At 34.6% G+C, this 27,787-nt stretch overlaps 1 protein-coding gene across 3 annotated transcripts in view; it reads right to left on the bottom strand.

Moving 5' to 3' along the window:
* The window catches only part of LOC119639793 (WAS/WASL-interacting protein family member 2), a 43,968-nt gene that overhangs the window by 13,166 nt on the left and 3,015 nt on the right, over positions 1 to 27,787 (bottom strand). The window contains exon 1 of one of the 3 annotated variants that reach the window (XM_038037462.1): positions 4,547 to 4,653. The exons of the other annotated variants lie outside the window; for them this stretch is intronic. The gene's annotated coding sequence lies outside the window, so the exon portion shown is untranslated. Of the gene's footprint in view, positions 1 to 4,546; positions 4,654 to 27,787 lie in introns of those variants that run through there. 3 annotated transcript variants of the gene reach the window in all.

The raw sequence follows: 27,787 nt of genomic DNA, 5'->3' as shown, positions 1-27,787 counted from the left end.
TGTTGTTGTTGCATATTAATGATGCGATTATAAAGTAAGTTAAAGCTCTTGCCGGACTTCATTTAATTATTCTTGATTGGACTAAAAAGTGAAAATTCCTAACAAATTGTTAAGACTTTGTTTCTCTACAAATCGCAGCCTGTAGAAGATATCCATCATCTAAGGTAATACAGAGCTTTATTAAAATTGAATGATAAGTGCTCTTCATTTATCAACAAACACTCCACAATTGGAGATTAACCAGGAACCGTGAGTATAGCTTCCTTATTGAAAACTTCTCGAGCTCGTATCTAAAGGTAGACAAAGCAACTTTGCCAAAATTTATGAAAGGAAGCTTTAAATAATTTTTCAACTATTTACATCCACCTAAGTGCACGAGTAGGCAAAGGAACTCGACTAACAACTCATCTGCCGCTGTCGTTGATTCAATTGCATTTATCATCTTTTAGATAAGCGGGCAAAAGAGAAGTAGGCTTGCAAAACACATTTTTATTTGCCTCTACCGCCGGACGCTATTTCCTTTGTGCAGTCGTGTTGGCTCATTGAAAATCTAAATAATTTGAAAACATTATTAAACCGCATACTATCCCTTGACAAATGTTAAGGTTAAGAGTCACCGGGTAGGCAACTAATCATGCGGTAGTCACGGGTTCAAATCTCAAAAGCGAGAGAATTTTCAATGAAGCTGATAGCTTTAGATGATAGCGGTCTAAGTTTTTCGTCTTCCAATTTATTGCTCTGGCTAAATAAATTACAGTAATAATTACAATAAAACAATTTATTGAAAACGAAGGTATGTGTGTCAGATACTTCGTCGGCATCTTTGCTACATTGACCTGAGAAGTTATTTGTGCCACCTTTTAGATCCGTATCACTCGGCTGTTGGATGACCCGCGTCTATGCTTGCATTCGATTTCTAGATTTATGTCAGCCATAAGCTAGAAGGACAGCATTAGTACAGTGCTGGCAGTGAGTGGATATGACGAATTTCGGATTTCTCACAGCTTTTATGGTAGAGAGAAAGCAACAGAGACGTGGAGGGCATTCGATTCTAGATCTATATAAGAATCTGCATATAAGTCTAATGAATATTATACGAAAGAAAAAACTTCTTTTCCACTCTTCTATTTTCTCTTCACAAGTAGTTGTAGAATCCCTTACCTAAAGTCATTACTGATTGGACAACTTGTACAAATTTTATTACCCCGCTTGTAACAGCGAAGGGGACCTGGCGAGCACAGTAAAGTATAGAGCCTATCTAGCTATAGTGAGTCCTCAGTCGGTAAAGCTATAAAATTTATTGATTGGTCCCACAGCGACTAGGTCACGACCACCACCCTCCTCTTCTCTGCGCTCTTCTTTCTGACCGTTCACGTGTTGCAAGAATAGTGGACGTCCCCTGAGTAATTGACCGCATTAAAAAAAAGTTTATGTCAATCTATCTATCGGTTTACCTATTTTTAAACTTGTTAAAATAGAGAAGATAGGAATAATGGAGAAAGAAAATTGGGTGCATGTATACTCGTTCCTCTTATTAACCATGTCTTTTATAGTACAATTTCAACAGCGACCTGAAAGTGAGGAACATATTCATTTCAAAGCAAACTTTTATTTAAAATTTCTAACTGAAGTTTTCTGATGATGCTTGCACATGTGCTATTTAATCTAGACATTAGTGATCTCCTCTCGGTGATTAAATCCAGCCTCCTCTAATGTACGCTGATGATGTTAATCGGTTTTCTCCCTTCTCCTTGGAATCGCAATTGTATCAGCTTCAAACTAATATTAATAATTTTGTCACATGACGATCGTTAAATTTTATTGAGTTATATGTAAAAGAATGCAAGGTGCTTTCTTTCTCAAGGACAAAGTCATTCAATACTGAGTTCGATTCACACGATTAGGAAAATGAAGATTCAATTATCGATTTAGGGATTCTATGCGACCAAAGCTAACGTTTTCATTAGCTAGGTCCGCATTAGGTTTCATTCATTTATTAAGGCGGGTTGCGAAGAGTTTAAGGATTCTCACCTTACAAGAAGGCTACACATGCACTCAGTTAGACCAATGCTTGGGTACGCCTGCGTTGTGCGCTCTCCTTCCTAGACGCGTTATGTAGATTCACTTGAATTTGTTCAAAAGCAATTCTTGCTGTTGGCCCTTAGGAGTTTGTGTTTGTCCCTGTCTCTCTCCCTTTTGGAAATAGGCTGCTTCTGATATCCTTAACCTTACTCCAGAAACGTAGATTAATCGTTGGTGCTTCCTTCTTAATTAACTTAATTAATGGCATTATCGTTTCGCCCACGTTACTTGGTGAGATAACTTTTAATGTCTCTAATCGCTTCTCTAGGTACTTTATTTTCATTAAGCTGAGTCAATGTAAACATAGTTATGAGCTTTTTAACCCGTTCGGAGTTGTTTGCGGAAACCTAAATTGTGTCTATTACTTAATCTCAATATCAGACGCTGTAGAGCCCGTCAAAACAACTATGCTTAATGCGCATGTTTTGCCTAAGTCGTACTTAAACTATCTTGCAACCTTAACATCTCACTATGACTCAGCAATGAACTGGTGTTGTTTACTGTTATCGGTTGCCAAGCTTGCGCATATTTGCAATGGCTTAGGAGATCACTTTCGACTTGGTTTCGTACTGGTTGCGGGTGTGCCTAAGCGCTGGTGGTGTACATATCTTTTCCTTTCTTATTTGTGAACGAATTTATTTTTTTCCTTCACTTCTCCTTATACACTTTGTATTAGTTTTTAATATTAATTAGTATAAGATTTACTTCCAAGAGTCAATTGAATTCTGCTGTTCATTTATTGTAGCTGACTTGCATGTGCAATAAATAAGATGTACAGGTAAATGTTAACCCATCGATCGACCTTCCTAAACATCCAAAGCAAACATGGAATCTCAATAGTTACTATGATTGACAATCTATTCATGGAAATAAATTTCACCTTTTGGGTTTCTTCGATGCCTTTTGCAATCGTTCCTACTGTAAATGGCGTTTAAAAGCGAGTGGCGAACGTTTTTTACCGCAACTTTAGAGTTTAACCAAGTTCTTGCTTTCCATAGGAACTTTTAAGCTTATATAAGTAAGAGTAAATAAATGGAGTCAGACTGTTAAAGCAATCGAAAAGTGAAGCTTTTCATTCGATATTCCCGTATATTAACACGTTCGCGGACATAAATGCAAATAGCAAACGTTTTCAATGTGATGAAAAAATTATCAATATTTGCAATGCTTGACATTCACTGCGTTAGAGATTGAGTGGGTATAGCACTATTTTATTAAGATGAAGTCGACACTCCTAAAAAAAGAGGAGTTGAAGTTGGCGGCACTTTACGTAAGAAGGGTCGATTAATAATTCGCAAATGTTACGGCCGCGCATTTCTTGTTTTTGCATTATGTCAATGGAACCTTTAAACGATGAGCAAACGAAAGATCGGTATTAAAAAATATATCGGACATGCGATAAGTCAAATTTGTGCTTCACAAGAAGTAAGAAAAGTAGAAACACACAGCACGCAATACACAAACTTATCGTATATTATATACAATTATATTATAGCTACTCTTATACGATATCTTCAATCAGATTTTGGATCTGACAATTAAGTTTAAAATAAATTCATTGTCCATCTTCGGATGGCACTGAAATGTTCACTGTCCTCGAACGCATTAAAAGCTCAACTTGCAAATTATTCAAAATCTAAGACTGCTCAGCTATTTACATTTAACCTTCGCTATGCATTTCTGGATGTTGTAGAGGATTTTTATAATTATCTTTTTGCGCTGAATGAATGTAAGAATGAAGTGACGCGTGTATTTGAATTAGAAAAGACTTGATTCTACAGCGAATATAGCCGGAAACATTTGCCATAACGTGTAAGGAAAGGTTAGAGAATGCATTGTGAAAACTAATTATGAATTTTGATATTAAACCTTCCTTACCTTACCTTTATATATTGCAAATAAGTAGCAAATGACGAGACAAACAATTTATTAATTAATTAGAATTCCAATCACGTTAAAATATTGAAAAGCAAAGAAGCAAAAATAATAATAATAATAGCAATAATAATAATGATTATTATAAAATCCAAAGATTCCAAAGTTTTAAGCAATGGATGATAGATATGTGCACAAAGAAGCTACGCGCGCACTCATCTTATCTCTCATTGGATTATAAGAAAAGTGAAAACTGCTTGAAGTAGATCATGAAATAAAAACAAAAAAACTCGACATTTAAAAAATATATAATTATTTTTAATCTTTGTTTGGGATTCACAGTAACAATAACGCATAATTAGCACAAAAAAAAAAAAAAACAAGCAAACAAACAATTAAAATTATTTTATTACAATTTTTCTTGCAACACTTTCTAATCGCTTCTATTTTCCAGATGAGTTATTTAACACATTGCTATTCTTTCGAATAATTCGCTTTAACGTATTTATAAAATCAATTTTTCGGTTTTCTATTGTACACAAAATACAAAAAAAAAAAAAATAAAAAATAAATAAAATCATATACGCACGTTAGAGTTTACAAAACACACAAACGCTCATTAATATATATGACCGTAAAAACTATTATGAGTTGCACGTTGCACATGCGAATGATAGATAGGTAGATAGAGTTGTGAAGCAGGCATCCAGCTAATGTTTAACGGAACGTTAAAAGTAAATAATAATAAAAATAAAGATAAAAATTGTAATAATAATAAATGAATAAATAAAAACATAAATAATGTGAACAAAATTAAGTGAGAGTACACTGTGTACTGCTCTCCTGCGTTTGTGTGTGCATTTGTTTTTTTTTTTTTTTTTTTTGAAATATGACTCATTTTTGGAAAAAGAACGAAGAGAACGAGATTTTTTTTTTCATTAGCTCAACGATCTTGAGGAGGTCGTTCAAGTGCCAACGTGTTTGCTTAGAGAGTGCAAACGCAAGGCGCAGATATTTACAGTTTTAAACAAAAACGTACAAGGGAAGAGAACCAGGAGGTGTTTTACAATTGACGTCAGCTATTTATTATTCGAATGAATGACACACTACTTTTTTTAAATTTTTTATTATTGATTTAAAACTAAGGTTTAACTTTGAGTCACCATCATCATCATTATTACTATTCATCATCATCATCGTCGTCGTGATCTTACACCATCGATTATATAAATCATTTGTATGCATACCTCACAAAGATTTTTCATAAAAAGCATTTAATAGAGTCAATGTACATACATATTGCGGTGACAGATATAACGTTGAGGTTTTAAATACGACGCACAAAGAGAAATAATAAAAAAAAAAAAAAAAAGATGCCAGTCCCCGATCAGGTGAGTCAGTTAGCTTAGTTAGCCCACACTGTCCATTGATTTATAGCAAATTTATTAGTTTACTGTGTTATTTCCCATTAAACACAGGAACAGTTACATATGCAAATTTGACTTATTATTATACCGTACGGATTACTTGATATCTTTCGCATTATTCATAAGCGGAAGTTTTCCATCCATTACGTACAGAGCGAGAACAGCTCACTACAAAAACAATTCGGAAGAAACGTTCGCGTTAGGTCGGACTGCGCAATGTGTTCTATTGATTGTGGGCGTCGAAGAGAATTTTATGCTTTGCCGCTTAGCTTGCAAACTTTAAAGCAACACGTGCGCATAAAGCTTTACTAAAGAATTTAGGTTTGGAGAAAAAGTGCTTTTCGACTTGCATTGCTCTTGGCGCGATATTTGCAAGCAGATAAAGTCCATTTTAAAATCTGATTTGCAGTTTGCGTGCTGAACTTCTGAAAAACTTCCAACCTCGAAGTAAAAACGCGCCGTGTGCGTTTAGCAGACTTCTCTATCAATATCATAGGGTGTCACAAATACGCATATAATAAGCACATAAGATATAATAATTAAGCATATGATAGGGTGAATATAGGTAACGTTGTGCAGGATGTTTAATGCATGATTAGAGAAATAGTAATTCATTGTGTAATAGCGTGAACATATATAAAAGAAGATGATTGCGGATTCATTGGATCGGAAGCCTAACCTATCCAACGATCTTTTCAAAATTCTTTGTTTTGCCTTCGTCTTACAATCTTTTCCATTTTCTTAGTCAAGCCGAAGTAAAATGAGACACTTATCTACTTGGGTTAACCTTGCTCTATCGAGAGTTCGATCGATATACGATCTTGTCATTGGAGATTAAGTTGGGAAAAGCTCGATGAAGATCTAATTTTCAATAGTTTTAAAGGATACACGAAAATTGTTCGTTTAAGTACATGCTAAGAGTCCTAAAGGGTATTGTGAAACGAAAATTGTAGAGCAATCGATCTGGTTTGGGGGAGAAGACCACGCCTGTCATTTGACTTTTTTTTGTAGCTTTCAGTCATCTAGGAAAACGCTTTACCTAAATAAGTGAACGTGGTTTTAGCTTTTGAAATTCCGGGGGAGTCTGAAACCTTCTACGTCTGTTGTCAGTTCCTTGTCGCTCGCTTCTGGGCAGTTTGCATCTTGAATTTTACATCTTGCACATCTTTGGCGGTAGCGAAACAATGAACATAACTAAAATAAATTGACATAAAATTTTTTAAATATTTTGAAGTCAAGCTATTGCTATTTTGTTTTTTTCGTAACTGAATTTTCGAAAAAAAATATGTCGCTTTCGCTGTACTGTAGTGTAAAAAAGCACATCCGGTATATGAGTCCGAGCCGAAAAGCTGGGCGGGTAAATTGCTATTATGTGCACGATTTTATTGCATTAGGATTACTTTAGCATTTGTCACACAATCTTTCTTTCTCTTATTCATATTAGCGGTAAATAAATTGTATCAACTCAGTGTTCAGTCTATTTGGATAGAAATTTGATTAAAAAGCAAACAATACGTTTTATAACCAATTTATTTGAATTAGAGAACGAGGACAATTAAAACGTGGGTCCACACCTTAATGCCTGGTCATTTAAAGCGTAAATAAAGCGCTTACTTGCGCTACACCGCCACCACAGTCATAAGCACACAATATAAGCAATAAACTGTAAATCATAAGATTTGAAGCAATTCGAGTTACGCCTCTTGATCTGGTTTAATCAATATATCCATAAGACGTTTTAAACTAAATTAACGAATACGAACGTCCAGTTACATCAATTTGAAGGAATCTTGCAAAAGAAAGGTTCATTTGGAAGGGGATACTTTTTACCTGTGTGTGGAGAGTGCCATAGCAAGTTAATGGCTTGTTTTTTCGATCAGTTGAACTTAGTTAATGCTCTATGTACGTTTAAAGGCGGTGTCGATCAGAAAGAAGTGGCAAGAGATAGATAGGGAGTAGTCGTAGTCTGGAAATTGTATTGTCCGACCGCTTTTACCGACCGAGCACGCACTATGTACTTGTCGTAATTAAAGTACAGTCTTCTTTCGCACTAAGGATTGAGCCCGAGCAAGCTGATCTGCTCGTCACGGTTGTTGTTAGCGATGCGGCATGAACTCATTGATAAACTCATTCATTTTTGTTTTTAGGATTTTGAAAATCATAATACTTGAGATCAAGAGGATTGTCGACCTGACTAGAAGAGCAAAGTAGCTTTAGAAATTTGTTGTTCTCCACGATAGAAGCTCATTGATCAAGAAGCGATTATGGATTTAAAACAGCATCGTTGACTGATAGAAAAGCTTTAAGGTATGATGAAGTCAAGCAATGTCGAACCTAATAAACCAATTGCGAATATACCATAAATTATTCCCAATGAACTAAAAGCTTCCGTGTTCCCCGATTCTTGTCTAATAATATAAGAATGAATTTCATATCAAAGAGGAATTAAAATGTAAACTTCTGAATGGCCAAAGAATCGGAACAAATGCTAATGTATTGGCCAGTTAACAAGTGTGTATATGTACTTTGATTTGTCGACCTCTTATTGCAATTTTATTTAGCATTCGATGCGCGCAAAGTGTACATATTTTGGATCCGTCTGCTTGCCATCTATTCATTCGCTTTGTGTGTTCGAGTAATTTTTCAGCGCAAAAATCCAGATAGATCTACGAAACTCGAAAGCTCATATCATGCTTGGCAATGAGAGTAATTTGCTTACAATTAAGCCGAGAGTATGCAAGGATAGCAAATATGTATCAAAGTCATATAAGAGATCATTTCGAAATTGCGTTTAATCGATAAACTGATTCGCATTCACTTAAACAAATCACTTTGCCATTGATGTGTGCATGTAGTTGAAGCGATCAATATCCAAAAGTGTTAGGTCATATCGTCATCGATTGTAGTAAATATCGTTCATCAAACATTAAGCGCGGTTAAGAATACTAAGTAAAGGTGTGACTAATCTCTATCCGTCCATGCCGTCCATATACGATCGAATTGCTCTCACATTAATGTATTTTATTTTCCTTACTTTCACAGCAAACATTAGCAGCTTGTTGTTGAAGGCTTGCGTTAAGCTTTGTTTTAATTAATATAAAAATTTTCATTTCTTTCTTTCAGCTAACAAGTGGATAAGCGGAAAATATAAATAATGTACAGGGAAGCGGACCATCATCTTTATTGAAACGAACATAATTGATATGAAAATCAGATAAACTCTGAAATGAAAGGTCTATTAAACAAGGGCTCGTCTTTCTGTCAAGCCTATAATCATTAACTAAATACGATTGTTTTCTCACGCTAAAAATGAGAAAAACAAAAGCAAAAATATCGTCAATAACTGCCGAGAAAGACAAACTGGAGCAAAACATGTAAGAAAAGCAAAACATTGTAACTGAATCATAAACTTAAACAATAAACCAGTAGCAGCAACAAATTGTACTGGAAGCAGGCGTTCAATGTGTAGCTTAAAACATATTATGACTCATTATTATCATCGTTTAAGCGTATAGCTTATATGTTGCGCCTCCAAATACTTTAATTCATATTAATGTACATTAGTTTATTTGTGTGTGTGTGTGTGTGTGTGTGTGAGTATGGAATTTTTACCATTTAAAATTTACTTGTGTGTCATTCATTTCATTTAGCATTCGCAAGTGATTTGTCTGTTCATTTATTTCCAGTTTTTTTTATTTTTTTGTGTTTTTTTTTTTTTTTTTTTTGCTCGTTTTATGCATATTCAGTCAGTATTCGCCTCAACCGCAAAATTGTTTTCAGAGTGTTTACTTTTCTGTTTTGTTATTGCTGATGCAGTTTATTCTGAATTAAAGTTTTAATTTACTCATGTTACTGTCGTTGTTTATTTAATAGAGACTTTTCGTTAAAATACATAAGCTACATATATATATATATATACATATACATATATTCGGACAGACATTGTGTCAAATTGTGTAAATTAATACGCACTGTAATTAAACCTTTAGAAAAAAAAAAAATAGTTCGTCAAGGTCTCACCTAAATCATCTCAAACACTTTGTAAACGTACCCCTGCCTGTGTGCTTTATATGTAATATATATAAAATAATTGCAAATTTTTTAAGATTTCGTTTAATAAGTAAAACCAGGTATAATAGTTTGGTCCTTCCACTTGTAATAATATATATGTGTATTCAAATAAATTCTTCTTCGATACATTTTTTTACCGTTTACTGTCCCTTTGCCTATTGTTAATTTCCTTTCGCCGTCAATAACTTTTCCTACGTCATTCTTACTCACTTATCAAAACAAATATGAACATGCAAGAAAATTATATTCGGTCGTGGCCGAATCTTTTATACCCTTCGCCGTTATCCTAAAAATGACTAAATAGAAGGAACAAACTAAATTTGCATAGTCCATAGTATCGGTTGGGCGCGCTTGATTTTTGCTATTTTCAGAATAAAAATGGAAATTTGTAAGGTGTATATGTGTGAGTATGTGTTTATGAGTACCAACCAACAAACACCGAAAGCAAAGATATTCCCAATTTTTTTTTTTTTTTTTTTTTGATAGGCTTCCAGTTTCTCGACCAGTTTGGATCATTTTCATTCAATTTGTAGGCGATATATTTATTTTTGCATACGAAAGAACGTTTAACACAGATACTACATAGGTGGACAGTCGGTGTATTCCGAATCTGCAACTGGGCAAAACTTTATATACTTTATGGGATTTTTGAAGCTTGTCCCTGCGCGTTATAAAGTTACTGACAAAAAAAAATTAAATGTTAATATACTATATTGCGCAGGCGTGGTCAAGTTTTTCCATGTTTGTACAGGTAGTACAGAATCGACCATAGAATATAGATTCATACATGTTTGTAAATTTGTCTGCTGTAGTTTATTCGCAATGAGCAAAAAACCAATTTCTTATTCCTTCTGAAAAACAGAGTTGTTCTCAGTTTGCGTAACAATGTAGCCGTGTCTTTCGACCGATTTGGCTAATTTTCAATACCAAACAGCGTGCAAGAGCTATGCAATGTTTCTGCCAAATTTGACATTGATAGCTGCATTTTCGCAATCAGGAGAATGTTGAAAACAGACAGACGGACGGACATTCTTAAATCAATTTACAATATGATGCCGGTCAAGAATATATATACACTTAATGGGATCTCTTGCTTCCTTTTGAGCGTTGCAAAAGGTGAACACACCCCTCATCCTTCGGTAACTGTCTTAAAATATTTTCTCTTTTATTACTATGCTAGACAAACAATGAATAATTTTGCTGTAAAATTAAAAAAAAATGTTTCTTCTTCCTTATAAAAGAATGCCCCTTATCCGAAAATATGGTGTTCATTTAATACAAAAATTGATTCAAAAGCCTTGTAGCTATAGCCACTCCCCTTTGTTTTCAACTTATAATGTGAATTGTTAAGTTAATTATTAAAATAATTTAATGAATAAATGAAAACTGATTCTATTTTTGCATTTTTGCAAAGTGAGTAATGAACCAATTCGCCATAAAGCGACCAGAACCGTCTTAGTTCTTAAGAAATGATAATTCCGTCCAAAAATATGAATTCGATTTCGTACTGAGTGAAGATGGAGGGAGGATATCAACACGTTGGGGACTTTAAAGGCAGTCATGTCTTTTCGATCCCTGAAAACAAACCCTGCACAATATTGCACAATTTGCCAAATGTTCACAATGATTTTATAAATGAACGAACTCTTATTTAACATAAGAACTACCGACGTTTTGCTTAAATCTGTTTCTATCAAAATCATTTAGAGGATAATTTTGATCTCCTATATTTGTCGGCATGTCACAATCACAAAAATGAATGAATAGGAAGCTGATCGATTAAGAGTCCATTCCTAGGAAAACAGTTGCGATCCGCCTAGTTACACGTTCAGCATGCAAGTTCGTCTATAAGCGAGCTTGTTACAATTCCTTTCATATTGAGGACGTGCATATCACAGATCAGAATGCATCATGTGCGTTGACGGATCACGACCAAATTTCAATCTTCCCTTCTTAATCGATCAAAGAATTTCTATGCCAAATTTCAGGTTCCTATCGTCGTTTTCACGACTGTGACAAACCGACAAAAATAGGAGTCAAAATGATCCTTTTTGATGCAAATAGCTATATGTCATCGGCATCTCAAAAACTAGATCGAGTAAGAAAATAGTGTTTGTAGGTATTTAAAGATATTTTCATATAAGTAAATGACACTGAAATATTTTGAAACATTACGCATTTCATAATCGGTTTTCGGACCTATTCGGTAGTTCTAGTGTTAAATTGCGAAAATAAGAAGTTAAGAAACTAAATCAAAATACTATACTTTTAGACGTGAAGAGAACAAAATCACCTATCAATTCTGAACTGCACAGTTTCTAAGTCGTTGCCTTTTGTTACTCTACCGGTGACTCGACGATATCAGCCGCACGCGGGATCACTAAACGCAATTTCTGCTGATTTCTTTCACATACTTTTGATATCCTACCTAATCTTTGGATTTACGGATAAGCAATCCAATGGAAATATACTTTGGTATTTGATATATATATGTATGGTATTTTATATCTGATATATCTATATATATATATATACATCTCAGGGTTCATGTCAGTTAGTTACTCGTCATTCGAGAAATATCTAACGCATAGTTTTTATATCTTTTGAATACATGTGTTTAACTAAACAAGCACCGTTAGATAAGTGAAGTTATCATTAAAAAACAAAATAATGAAAAGGCAATGATAACGCGAAAATAACTTAATCTCTTTTATACAGTGGGAAATGTTGCCGAAGAAATATGAAAACCCAAACCTACTCACGATGAGACGTGAAATTTAAAATGTATATATATAAAATGTTTTTTTTTTTGTTTTTTTTGCAATATAAACTGCATTAAATATATATCCATTTTTTTGGTTGCAAGGTATTTATTTAAATAGCATGAGTCATGATCAGTAGCATAAATTGAAATTCTTTCAATGAATTTATTCCTCTGTCTTATTTTTTCATTGAATAGCTTCAGGCTTTTTGATTACATTTAATTTATTATACACAAAATGATTTTTTTTGTTTGCCTTTTCTCGGTTTGCAATATTATTAAAACAACAAACAAGAAATTGTATTCGACTCAGAGCGAATCTTTTAATGACCGCAACTTGTTTTTTGTATTGTTTATGCCCTATAAGGTATGTATATATGTACATATGAGAAGTATTTAAAGAGAATACAAATATTCAATCGAACATGGCGGAGGGTGGCAAATGTTGCGCTTTGTCTGCTAGAGTGCACTATCTAAAGGCAATGTAATCGCCATGTAATCGGGAAGGGAACTTTCACTAAATTCTCTACACTACTCTACAGTTATTCATATTCATATTCAAGATAAAGGTTTACATGGGAAAAGGTCGAAAAAAACGGTCGCCCAATTCATCAAAATATCACAAAAATTTGGCTTGTACGTTGAACACAAGAAAACAAGACGGATAAACAGGCGAACAAGGTCGATCGGTATAATAAAAGGCGTGTCTATGTGAAGTCCCTCTGGTGGTTGCGTATACCCCTGCAAACTCAATATAACCTTGTATCGATAGGGCAAAAAAAAAACAATGACAATTAACTTTTCGACCACCGAGTTAGTTGTTGTTAAAAAGTAACCAAACAGCATTATGTTCGACTAGGCACGGATCTTTTGTACCAAACTTCGGGAAACATGAATTTCGGTACTCTGTAATAGTGGAAGGGGATAAATTTTGTGGACTTATAATGCAGTTACTGCAGGATTATCCATAGAATCTTTTGTAACGTATGGGTAGAGTAATAAGTAAAGTTAAGGATGTGAAGATATTTACAAACCACGTTAATCGAGTTCTCTAAACACCATAAAAGAGCCCTGTTACGTAGTTAAGACGAAAATATGGTTGCACTTAAAAACTGACTCCGTCCAAAATTTAATGAGCATCTCGTCAAATTTATATGAGAAAATTTTGCGAACGATTCACATAATATAGTGCATATAGGTGACATTTTGGCCGCGCCAATGTATGAAATTTGACTGCTTTTCCATAGCACGCAGGAGCAGCTTTTAATGGTTTTTGCCACATTTGAAACCGATCGAGACAGTACAGTACAAGCTCCTTATTCGCGGGAAATACGTTCCATAAAAATGACGCGAATACAGAAACCGTGAATACGGAATGGTAATTTAAATGGGATTATTGGGGATACGTTCCTATAGGTGACAAAATAAAAAGAAATCAAATATATAAAAAAATCAATTTAATTGAATGCGAATGTGCATTTAGTTTTTTCCGCTTTAGGCAATTTGTTATTTGGGGAAATTACTTAGCTGAAATGAACTGGATTTGGGATTTTCGCAACAATACTTTATTCATTGAGTAATAAGGCTCCTTTCATTCTGTTTGTTTACATTCTCAAAAAACGCGAATAAAGAAATTTATAGCCGCGAATAGCCGGGAATTGATCGCATTTTTTTTTGGAACCGCGAATAAGGAGCTTTTACTGTATTTACCATAGACATTTATGTATGACGGACATGCCTTAATCAATTCAAAACTTCATAATGTTCAAGTATGTGTACACTTTATAGGGCACCTGAAATTTTCTTCTCGTTACTACAAGCTTTCTCACAAAATCCACATATCTACTGCTTCGGTGATGTCAACAATATTGTGACAAAATATTTTGCGTCGAAATGAAAAGTTCGCGTCGTCATTTAGGCAAGGAGTTCGGAATTCCATTATAGATTTTGTTTTTGTTTTATTAAGTGTAAATATCATTCATATTCGCAGGTTGAGAAAGCAACAATTATTAAACTATTTACATAAACCATTGAGTCTGCTCTAAAGACTTTTCGCCTCATTCTACCGATTAACATATGACTTACTGATAACTAATAATAAGTGAAGATTTTAATTTTTTTTTGTTTTTGTTTTTATTAAATTACGTAAACTGTATCTTTATCTTATCTATAAATAAAAATGTATATGAAATTCGTAGGGTCTGGATAAGATATCAAATGAAATCAAAAAGCAAATAATGCGAATATTATTTCAAACCGATAAAGGGAATAAAAAACAGTTAACAAAGCTACATTAAAACGAATCTTAAACGCCCAGTACTTAAGATAAGCATTGAAGCCAGTTCCAATTGAATGTTCCCATTGCCCTTTTCAATTTCTTGCTTTTGTTTGTTTTCCTGATTTTCAAAAATAATTACAAGCCCAGGCTACATTTGGATTCTTCTCACAGTCGTTGAGATGTTCAACAGCCTAACGATACTCGCAAGTGTACACATCCGCTGCCAACGATGTACGTGTACTTGCAGGGTTTTTGATGAGTATCTTGCGAGTGCTTCAAAGATCAGTGATCACTGGCATATACATAGGATATTCAAGGCAAAGTGTTAGTAGGATGATAAAGTTCTTGTGATTCGTTTCTTTTTCGACAAATCGTAAATATTTCACTTGGGAATATTCAACAATACTTCATTTTCGTTGGCTTGTTTTGAGGCTACGATCTCAATAATCTGTTTGGATTGGTTTCTCTTAATCTTATCATTATTATCGAAGTAATAATCGAAGCCGTCTACCCACTCTTAACCTTAAAATTCTGCTTTTCGGCACAAATTCAGCATACAATCGGGTTAAACTCTAGCGACAACTCTCTTAACGTCCTTTGCTTGTGCATATCTTATCGATACGGAAGTATTATCCATGCAATATGTATGCTCCTTCCTTTGGTAGAGAAAAATGAAAATGCAATCGAATCACTAAAAGACGCAATTGTACTGCAGAGTGATATGTGAATGCAACTTACATTAGGCAATGGGAGACATTGCAAGAACCTTGGATTAATTGTTAAATCTTTACGATAATCTAAACAGCCTGAAAGAAACGTTATTAGGCGCCTTTCGATCAAGTTTCCTGAGAATCCAGAACAATTATTTTTTGTATGCTATGTCGACAATGATGGCGATAATTCAAAATGAGTGTTTTTGCAATAATGAAATTTGAAATTTTTGAACATTGAAATGAATTCGCAGGCATTCCTTTCCAGCAACAGTTCATTAGAAGAACTTTTTGCTTTGGAGCTGTGACTAACTGTGTCAAGTGATTTTAATTAAAGGCAGGGAAATTCATGTTTTTTTTTTAAGTTTGTTAAAATTAGCTAGAGTAAGCCGATAAGGGAGGAAGTATAATAGGTGCTCGCATGTATTTTGATCAGCGACGTCTATGGGTGAAAATGATAAAGTAATACGAAATACCAATGTGCACAACGGTTGGACACGATGATTTTGACCTTTCTCTACATAAAATAACAGTTTTCCGTTTCAGTCAGTATTCAGTTTTATTGAGTTATTCGATGTATGCAGACACTTATGATGGAATGATAAAAAAATTGCATTGTCGACATTCATTAACGAAATCTGCTGCCGAAGCCAATCAAACCTTTTCATATCCCAATTGTCGGTTTCAGCTTCAACGCCTTCCAGGATTTATTGGACGATCCATCTAAACTCTCAAAAAACTTTCGAACAGTTCAGCAGTTGATGAATCAACACTTTCTAGACGTTTTCATGCGATGGGAAAAATCGAAAATGAAAGCAAAATGGCTGCCATACAAAATGACCATTGCGAACCGTTTCAAGATCGTAGTTTCATTGCTTGCCGTGCAAAAAAAGAGATGTTTTGTATGGCGGGGTGTGAGGAGTTTCTGACTGGCGACAATCCAAAACACGAAAAGTCATGGGCTAGTTCAGGAGAGCCGTTTCGCTATGCATAAGGTGGGATCAGTAACGTGTTGTGTATTATCAGCTGCTACATGAATAAATTGAACGATGTATCGGTGCAAAGGAGACCAACGCAACCAAGCCAACAACGGCTAATAGATGCAAAGTCATTCTCGTGCATGACAACGCTTGGGCACACGTTGCAAGAGTTATCACAAGGTCTGCCGCAGCCATTGTATTCACCAGACATAGCGCCTTTTGATCGCCACATTTTCATATCGATGCAGTATGGCTTGGCCGGCACGCGGCTTCTGAAATGCTACGAAAGAGTATGAAAATGGATCGATAACATGCAAAATTGTTGAAGAAAAAAAATATCCCTTTTTTTTGCAATTTAAAACAATGAACTGTCTGTCACCTTCCGTGGTAGTCGCTCGACAATATCATGTTATGCTATGTTATGTTTCTAAAATAAATATATATACATATATGTATATGTATATATATATATATATATATTTATTTATTGAAATTTGAATAAGAAATATAACAGAAATCGAAATATTTGACAAACCACGTCTCTTCTGTCATTCCTAGCAAGTAAAACTTTCCCTTTAACATGTCAGATTGTTGTGTTTTTATTGTTATTGCCAATAAAATGTTGAAATATTAAGTCGACGAATTTTTTTTCTTTTTTTTACTCATTTCCAATTTACGCTCATATTAAATGCCAAAAATGTTCGAGTTTAATGAACAACAGAAAAGTTTAAATCAAACAAAGCACTTTTTATTTGAAAAAAGCATTTTTTTTTTTAATTCGGTTTCAGTGTAACATGTCTTCGTGCACCCATTTGTGCTATGTGCTTAACCTATTTTATTAAAATGCACGCCTTTTTATGAATTGAAAGCAACAAGATATTAAATTACATTTCAGTTCGTATATAAACCACATACGAGATGTGAGACGTTCGTTCTCAGCACAAAAACACATTTAATGTTGTTATCGTTACGTAAATATCGCGCAATAAGAAATGATATAATAATGATACAAAGTAATAGGGCTTAGGGATTGAAGCCACGCTGATATACGCTTTTACAAACTGTAGAAACTGCAAGTGCTAGGGAAACGTAAGAATTTTATTCCATATGTCCCTCTCCACCAAAAACTGTCCACAAAACCTAAGGTAATCAAATATGTTACGATCAAAGATTTACCATTATTGGCAGCTTGGGTCGCCGTGCCCAGCTTTAACACAGCGCAACTTTTGGATGCGAAAGAAATTTCACTAATTTTTCAACAACGGCAAACGGACATTTGAATATCGCATGCACTGCAAAAATCAGCAAAAAAATTAATGTACGATTAAAAACTTCATTTCATTCCTAACCTAGATCTACCAAATCTAAGCACCTCAGACTCTCAAACGCTGTAAAATCTCAATATATTCTTGCGATTTTTATCAAATATTTTCACTTCTCACTTTCAAAATTTGAGAGAAGCAGTTTATTAATAGGAAAAAAGATTGACGCTCATATAGAGAACGTGTTCAGAGTGGTCAGTCATATTGACAAAAATATACTAAGGAATAAGTGTTTGTCGAAGGGTCTGAAGTCAAATTTAAATATAACTAGAAAAGATCCAAACCAACTTTTTTTCAGAGCTCCGTTAAGCCAGCCGTCAACAGAATTAATAGTTAAACGAAGTCTCGGAGGGATTTAATATAATAAATATAGTTAAAATAGAATTTTTCGATAATTTTTTTACAAAATATAAGCGAAACATGTATTTATGTAAATTAACTAATATTTGAAAGAACAAATTTATACGCTATGTTATAAAGAGAGTTGAAAAAGCAAAGGTTTGCTTAGCTAATGTGGCCTCTGTGAGAATATTTTTATGGGACTCTGAAAAGTGCCTTACTTACTGGTGTTGGTATTTCTACCAGCAAACCTTGATATAATCTATACATCGCTGGAAAGGCTATTAACAGAGGATTCACGCTGTGCTAGTTTCATTTGTTCACAGGGCATTATTTGCCCACAGTGACCTATCAAACATTGCTTATATGTTAGCCTATATTATGTCGAGTACGGCAATTTTCAAAGTCCCATAAAAAAATCCGCGGAACAAAACTTACTATAATTTGCACATAGTTGGAAAGCCTATTAATAAAGGATTCACACCGTACGTACTAATATCATTTTTTTCACAGGGCATACTCTGCCCACATTAGCTAAGCAAACTTTCCCTTTATCGACCTCATTTATGACATAGTGTGAAAATGTTGTCCTTTCGAGTATTAACTAATTTACATAAAGACATGTTTCGTTTATGATCTTTTGTAAAAAAATCCTCGAAAAATTCTATTTGAAGTATAATGTGACTTAAACCCTCCGACATTTCGTTTACTGTAATTCTGTTGACGGCTTAACAGAGCTCTGCCAAAAAAAGTATGTTTGGATCTTTGCTACTTATATTTAAATATAACGTGACTTCCTTAAGAAAAGCTTGAGTTTTTTTTTTATCATTCGACAGATTCACATTATATAGGCGAAAACAGATGACATTTTTTAGTTTGGCCGCACAAGAGTCTCAAATATGGGAGGAGGTTATCCATACCCATTTGTTGCTAACATAACATATTTCAAAAAAAAAAAAATAGTTTCTATGAGTAGACTTTGAGATTGTTTAGCTTGTTTGAAAGGTATTTTCGTTTAGAAAAAATTTTACGTTTTTTAATGTGAACAGAATAAGTATTCGAATCCAAGTATATCTCATTTCTGAATATTTCAGAGAGCCCTGGTAGGCGTATTCACAGCGCTCTTCTTAAGGTAAATGGTAGGTGTCTTTGCTAATTAAATTCCAATTTATCTTTACCAGCTTAAAATGTTCTTACTTGCTTTCGTTTTTATCTAATAGAAAGAGAAAAAAGAAAAGCATTTATATGGAATCAAATTTTCATGTTTAGCGCTTTATGCATTAAGTTTAAATCACATAAGCCTAGCTTTTGGATCTTTTTCCATATAAGGTTTCTTGTGAAAAGCAACTCCTTATACGCAGCAAGAGGAAAGAATTTTCATAAATATACTGCGAAAATTAAGGAAAAGTTAGGGGAAGTGATATAAGGAATTTAATGATCGCCTTTGCTGAACTAAATCTTTCTTATCTCATGCGATATTCAATATCACGGCAACCACAATGTACTAAATTTTATATACTTGTGGGCGATTATGATCTTGAAAGTGATCCAAATTCTTTCATTAATCTTTCTGTCTGCCATTACTTTTTGTTTTTGTAGCAATTTGTTGAAAATGTATTTTAAATAAATAAATAAACACATACATACACACAACGCGATATACGTGCATCTTCACTGTATTTATTTATTTGTTTATTTAGAAAACCCCCCGATGTATCGATTTTACATTTTGTCGAAGGCAGAGTTAGGCCAGTTTCGAAATGTATGTGAAATACACAAACTAACAAAGTTTTGTTTCACGTTTTTCATATCAAAAATGGACTTTTTTTTGTTGGTCTTCTTTGATAAGCGCAAAGGTATTTCACCTCATCATTATTACCGTAGACGTAATGATCATTAGCTTTGTTACTCTTATAGTTTGTTTTGTTAGCAGCAGTGTCGGTGAATCGAAAAAAAAAGGTTATGTGTTGCACAAAGGGCGTTTACCATACAATCGACCCCACTCAAAGGCAGCGGCAGCATGTGGCGCAATTTATTTTCATTTCTTTTGCTTTTCTAACTCAAAACAGAGAGACCACACCACGTTCGTTGTTGTAGCTCGCTTTTATCGCTGAGGTGGTTTCGTGCACAAGTTCCATGTATAAGTAATGTATGTTTTCAACTTTTGATTTTTATGCCCATTAATAAAATTTAAATGGTATACTAAGTTTGTCATTTTGGTTACACAACACACAGCAATACCTATCGGAAATACGAATATTTGCCTCTGTCCTCGTGTCTGTTCTTAAAACTGCCCTGAAAGGTGAACTCAGAATAAAAAAGAAAAACCACTGATGCCAAAGAAGAGTTTAAGTGTCGTGACATTTTGAGCTAATCTAGAAAGCTACAACGTGGCATATTGAAGCTCCGCTCGAAAAATTTGACAGAATTGAAATTCTTCATATAAAGGCTTTTTGCACTTCGTAGATGCAATTAATAATTAATGATTAATTTTATACCCATTACCGAAGAATGAGGAGTATATTCGTTTTGTCTAAACGTTTGCTACGCCCAGAAGAAAGTTTCGGGGATCCCACAAAGTATATATGTTCTTGACCAGCATCAAATCCTAAATCGGTTTAAGCATGTCCATCTGTCCGCCTGTGGAAAGTCTGTTGTAAACGTGCTCCTGGCCGAAGCTATCGACTTCAAATTTGGCAAAAACAATGCAAGTTCTTGCAAGAACGCACCCGCGGCGCCATGTAAACTGAGAACACTTCTGTTTTTTAAAGGGAATGAAAAATTGGTTTTTTGCTTATTACTCATAAACTACAGCAAATAAAAATTTGAATGCATATACTATTGGGGATGCTGTAGCATTTGTGCGCAAAAATGGAAAAAATAGGCCACGCTTACCCAATATTATAGCGTATCAAAATTTAATTATTTTTTCAATGCGTTCATAACGCACAGAAACAAGCTTCAAATAACTCATAAAGTATAAAAATTCTTGGCCAGTTTCAAATCTTGAATGCACCTAAACATGTGCGCCTGTTCGTCGGTCCATCTGACTGTTTGCGCAACTTTATAGTACTTGTGGTAAATATTCTTCCGTTAGCGAAAATGAAGAAATTGCCTATAAGTTTGCGAAGGAATTTGGAATTGACCGAACTTTTTCGAAGGAGATGCCCGCAAAGCCCACATGCCTCAACAACAAAAACCTTTATTTTGAAAATAGAAGAAATCGAGTGCACCTTCTCCATATGATAGAACAAGAAAATTTTGTTCTTTTGTCCTTTTTTGGGTTGAACGATCATGGGTATAAACGATTCGATCCCGACAGAATTTCATTTTTTTACTTGTTTAAATTCTCATTCCATAATTGATTCAAGTTCCCCTAACATACTTACACTTTATGTGCATTAAAACAAAGCTTCTTAGTCTTACCGGGATGGACTATTTGACTTTTATCTTATTTAATAATACAATCTTTGTAACTACTATTAGTAATTATTGTTAATTAGATAACAAAAAATAGACTAACTTAGACTTGCTCGCAACATCCACTAAGTCCGAAAACAAGATTTGACAGGTAAAACACATGCAAACGCTGAAAATGGATATGGTTCCTATTAAAAACCCTGTTACAATTATTCGTAAAACGACATTTCAAACTAAGTCCTTATGTTGAAAATGGTTTGGATCGGACCACTTTTTATAGATCAATTTCAACAGCGTCCATTCTCGGTCCAAAACATGTCGATATACCAAATTTCGTCAAAATATCTCACTAATTGCGTGTGACCTTCAGGCATAACAGAGCAAGAATACAAGTCAGACAGACGGACAGACGGAAATGATTGTGAATCTTGCATCAGCGTCCGCACAAGCTTAATATGCCCTTATATTTAGCTTATGCCAAGAGTGGTGTAGGTAGTAAAAACGAAGTCTATACCAATGGCTATAAATAGCTACGTAGGTAGACCACCTATAGTAGGAGATTGATCAAATTTTCAGCAAATGCAGTTCCGTTCTGTTCGCACGCGACGCGAAGTCATCTCAAAAATAGATCAAAGTGTATAAATACATTCCCACGAGTGCACTAAATCTTTTATTTTGTATTAGAGAGAGACGACAGGTTAATCGTTTAATATTTCAATAATGGGTATCCAGAATTCGTCTTAGGATGACCATGCTTATGCATCTTATTTATTGTATTTTTTTTTTTTTTTTTCTTTTTTGTTTTATTTAATATAATATTTATTTCTTCTTTCTTTCATTTATGTACATGTATGAGTGATATTTACACTCGATAGTTGTAGTGCATACATAATGTATTTATGTTTGTACACATTATGCATTTCAATATTATTACACATTATAATCGTAAATATTTATGCTAAACTATTTGGAAAACACACTTATACCTATACACACTTATGCATACATGCAGATATATACGAAGGCGAACAAGTGACTGTTACATTACGTTTTGACGAGAAACTGCAAACAGCTATTATGTGGATGGCTATGTTAGCTTTAGTTTAGAGAATTTTCGATATCTTCCAGCAAAGTTTAGCGTATTGGTTCGCCTTCTTCTTAAATAAGTACCTGTCAGTGGGCAATTTTTTACATGTGTGGATTAATAAACATAGCTTTTCAATATCAGATCGACATTTAATATTTTGTTACGTAACATTCTCTTTCTGGTCACGTGTAATTTCTCCTATCGCTTAAATTGGCTTCGTATCGTGTAAGACTTTATTTTAATGTAATTAAAAGAACTATTTATAGAAAATATTTAAAAAGAAATGGAAAATATTTAAAAGTTATAGAGTGTTTGCAATGCACCTCGCTGAACACACACGCGAGCACACTTGATCGACTTCTTTCCTTGAAAGTCACAATACAAATATCCTTTTCTCCGATCCTTTGCTAATAAACAGAACCTCCAAGCCAAAATTGTACACACACCGAAAATATTTGTTTTATATAATATATTCAAAAAGGGTAAAACACACATTCGAACAGATGTCCAAGTTCAAGTTTGGCCGAAGCTAAACTCGGAAACAAGGAAACAAAATGGGAAGACAAAGAGGACAAACCAGTGTTGAAGTAGGAACATTAATAAAAATAAAAAATCGCTATCCGAATTAGTAAATCCAAGCCGCTCACGCATCAAATATATAATAAGGCGGTACAAAACTGAAAATAGCATTGGAAATAACTCAAAAGTAGTAAGTGTTGTCCCCAAACAATAAGAAATATGTTAAATAAGACTGAGTGCGATAGCAGAAAAGCAAGGCATAAACCACTTATCAACAATAGGAATCAAAAAGCGCGGCCGGGATTCGGCAAGGAGCACCCATCAAACGATTTGTCAATGCGAAAGAACGTGCTCATCACTGACAATCTTTTTGGTTCAAATGGCAGGCCCTATGCATAGAGAAGGCCGAAAAAAAAACACTCCTGGCCAAATATATCGAGCTAATAGCAAAGCATGGCATTTGGCCGGTATCGATGTAGGGTTCATTTTCTGCGCCTGGGCCGGTGTATTGCATTTTGTTGAAGGCATTATGGATCAGCACGTATGCCTTAATATTTCGAGAGGAAGTTTGTCCCTTTGCAAGCAAATAAAGATTTTTGTTTTTACCAAGACAGTGAGTGATCCTAAGCATAAAGCTTACAATGTACGATCTTGGCTGTTATGTAATTGCCCGCACGTCGTGTCGTGGACACACTAACCCTATTAAACATTTTTGCGGCTATGCCGATACGAAAATTCCCCAGCACGCTGTAAGCTCCAAGAACGATTTAAAGAAACTTTTCAGGACGAACACAAAAAATTGAACCAAGTGCTTGCAAAAAACTTGTTCAAAGTATACCAAAGAGATTAAAAATGTCGATAAAAACCAAAGGCATGCATACCAAATATTAATATTTAAGAAAAAAATTTATTTTATATATAGTGTACGAGTGATTGACTGTTCTATAATTTCCCTTTAGAAAAAGATTAACGGAGTTCAACATTTACGTTTGGTTTTTTTTATTACTTCCTATTTATGAAATAAACTAATAAAAATATTTATAGTAATTCTTTTTTAAGCTCTTCCTTTTTTCATTTAATAAAAAAGATTAATAAATTATTTTAGCTGTACGAGTTTGACTTGGTACTACTATGTATCGCCCATATATAAACTCCTCAATAGGTTCGAGAAAGCGAAATTTCGATAAATGATCGAAAAAAATTATAACACCAATATGGCCAGAAGACGATCGAATCGATTCAACTCTCCCACGGATGACTTAGGTTTGATTAGGTGCTTTTGTGTGCTTACAGAGAACACAAACGGGGATAAACTCTAAAATGCGTTTAAACATTGCGGACAATAGGAGAAAGTCTTTAGACGCTAAATGGTTTTCGATGACAACTTCGTGGGAGCTCAATGAGTGCTCATGAGCCCGTTGAATTAACTCAGTACGTACGATCTGATGGAACCCATAATTCCCGCGACTTTTGTTCTTGAACCGCATCGCTCGCGCAGCACACAGTTCGCATGTAAACGTAACCATCCTAAATCCCTATGCATTAAGTGGACGTCAAATTAATTCCCATGGGGTCAGCCAATTATAAATAGGCATAAACGATTAATGTCTCCTAAATCTTCAGAATGAACGCGCGACAGCGAACCAGGTACTACGTTTAGCCAATCGATAGTCAGGATGGTCCTTTTACGACATTAAACACTTAAGAGACACGTAATGTGTTATAACTTCAAACTCATGCCCTTCTATATGGGCACGGAACTTTTTAATTTCCAAAAAGGCCACCAAACATTCTTGCTAGGAGGCAGAATAATTCCTTTGAGCACTATTAAGTTTACGAGAGACGTAAGCAGTTGAAACCTTCTCTCGGCTTTCACTTTTTTCAGCTGAAAAGGCTCCTGCTCCAAACTGACTTGCCGCATTAGATAGAAAATGGACGAATGAAATCTGTATTACGCCAGAACAGCGCAGAATGTAACTGTTCCCTAAGATAAGATAAAGGAGGGGAGAAGAAATAATACTTTTGTGCGTAGTTGACACGCTAACGACGTTTGTGATATGAAATTTGACAAAGATGTCGGTCACTCTGTCATAGCGTGCTGGCAATAGAGAAAAAAAGTATTTCTAAAATTCAATACACCTGCGCCTTTAGCTTTAAATTGAATGTTGGTCGTACGCTTTGGTCACAGTATTATATAAGGAGCAGTCCATTATTTTCTTGTATTTGTTATCACCCTATGTTCAAAAAATAACTAGGTGTTTTTATTGTAAAACAGATAAGAGCATTATAGTCTGGCAACGACGAGCACTAAATACCCTACCATCGAGTAAAGTTATTCGCTCATTTTGGTAATAATACACCAAAGATCACAATTTATTTTCTTTCAAAGGCATACTTTTCGTGAAAATTCGCATAATGGAGGATGCTAAAAACATCAAGTGACGCAAATTTAGCAAACTTGATTTGCTCTCCAAACTTTTTACGATTTTTCATTTTCCGCCGCAGAAAACTTTAAATTATACTTTCTCTCCATATAAGGGCTTGCTTTTTATGACACCCCTTGTATACGTTAGGGTTAGGGTCTAAAAAATAGACCTACGTGATTCAAACAGCCTAGTATTAATTCTTTTGCCAAATTTCTACTGGAGTCAATTTTCACAATTAAGCCTTTTTAGCATATAAAGGTTTTCTGAGAACCCTTGTAAGCGGTAAGCTTTATTTTTTTGTCAATTTTTTGTAATGTACCAATTTTTAATCAAATATTGAAAACTAGACGTTCTTATCATGTAACGATTTCGAGTTTATAGGAACGATTATATAAGACGGGATTCAAAAAGTTTCCCCTGCTCAACTAAATTCTTCATACCAAGTTACGATGAGGAAATACTACAGTTCCATCCTACAGTTATTTATATAATGACTTTCCAAAAGAAGGCCTTATAGGGGAAGTGGACGAAGAAGTGACCCGATGCTAATCATATTCAATAGCGTTCGTCAAATTTCGTCAAAATTGTGGTGTGCCAAGGTGGACAGACGGATAGACAAGCTTACTTGCACTCCCTGAATCGAACGTTACTATGAAAGATCGTTCTACACGCATTCGCACAAACTGAATATACCTTCTTGTATCTTGCCCTATAAAGTATAAAAACTCAAATCATTAAAACGGGAATCCCCTTTAAAATTGAAGACGCAGTGAAGAGCTATACGCCAAGTCTGCGAAAAGTTTTGATTTCATTTTTAAAATTTCGATTTCAGTTCCAATTCAAGTGGATCAAAAAAACGTTCTGCCATTTTGGTTTTTGTTGCTCATACTTAACTAAGGAAAGATTATTTCGGAAATTGAGCTCAAACGTTGTTATCTCAGAAATATCTAAGATAGACTTCAACGAACATTTCCGGGACCCTTGTACCACAGTCAGCACAAGTCAGGGCGATATTTGAATGGTAGTGCAAAAGAAAAACAATAAACTTGTTGTTGAATTCCAAAGTAATTCATTTTCGTTGTTACGATAATGGATTAGAAGAAGAAAGCTGATGGTGAAAAGTCCAAAACACTCCTCGAATTCGATCCGTAGGGCAATCCAAGAGCGGTGAAGGCCTACCTGATCCTTAAAGTGCTAAACATCTTGTCCGCTTAATACATGAATAATGAACCATTGAGTTACCATCTGAGTCTCGCTATGACCAGTCGTTCGCCATCTATAAGTGAATTTTAACTCAAATATACTCTACCTGGCCGTAAAGTACTAAGAACTATCCTATCTCTGAACGCAATTCGTTTATCACTCGAATGGTGCAAGCAGCCTAACAAATACATTTGGAAGTTCATGCTTTTGACATAACTTTTTCTACAGCTCACAATACTTGTGGCTTTCGACTGACAAATTATTGTATACGCTATGTACAAAAAAAAAAAATGAAACCTTTAAACCTTTAATTTTTGCGGTTTACTAATCAAAATATATTCAAAATATAATCCGCTTTCCCCTGAGACTTCAAAAAACTTATAAAAAGAATAAAATTTAATTTTTCTTTAGTTTCTAAAGCAATACTCACAAATGATTAAAAGTTAAATATGTAAACGTATTTTATATATTAAAAGCGGCTTTAACGAACATCTGATTAAATACCGAAAATCTGAGTAATTTTAAAGCCAAATAAATTTTTATACCAATCACCAATACGCTCCTTACGCAAACATACGCTCCTTAAAATTATAATTACGAACTCAAGAGAACTCTAGAGCTTGGCTGTAGTCCTAAAAGCAGTAAGACAATTATTACTTATTGCTTCATTGTCGCGGGTTACGAATATCGCGTAGGGGACGTTGGAGCCGGAATAAACTTGAGCAGGTTGTGGTCAAAAAATATGTAGTTCAAAGCAAAAAAAAACGTATAATTTATCTAGAGCTGCGAGCCCACTACTCGTTACAGTGCGTCAATAATCGACTCCAGTTTACTCTCGATCGACGGCTACAAATCGGCCCTTGATCTCTAAAAAAATAATCCACGAATCGACAAATTATTTTTGCATAAATTTTAAATATTTATGCATTCGTGCATAAAAATGCTGCCAACACTCGTTGATCGGAAAAAGAGATAAACGCAAGGGAAAACGTTAAAAAAGCAAGACCAGCGACGGATTATCCCCAAATAGTTTTCGAAGGCTATTTCAATATGGGACTCTGCTGGGTGTCTGCTCTCATGCCCCAGACGCCTACCCCTCAAAAGACGGCTTAGCGGATGGAGACTTGTTGTAAAGCTTCAATCGGTTTTAGCACTTTATAATAAGATTCCTACGATTGAAACAAAGCAATAAAAAAGATGAACTTCGAATTATGGATATTTGCGTTCACTGTTAAGCCTACCGCGCGGATTTTTTTTAAAATTTGGATTGTTGTCCTAAATGCAGTG

This window comes from Glossina fuscipes, unplaced genomic scaffold (assembly GCF_014805625.2).
Source record: "Glossina fuscipes isolate IAEA_lab_2018 unplaced genomic scaffold, Yale_Gfus_2 113, whole genome shotgun sequence".
In the NCBI taxonomy this organism is placed as follows: Eukaryota; Metazoa; Arthropoda; class Insecta; order Diptera; family Glossinidae; genus Glossina; species Glossina fuscipes.
The sequence above is the reverse complement of the archived record's forward strand: the minus strand, read 5'-3'. Positions and strand labels throughout refer to the sequence as shown.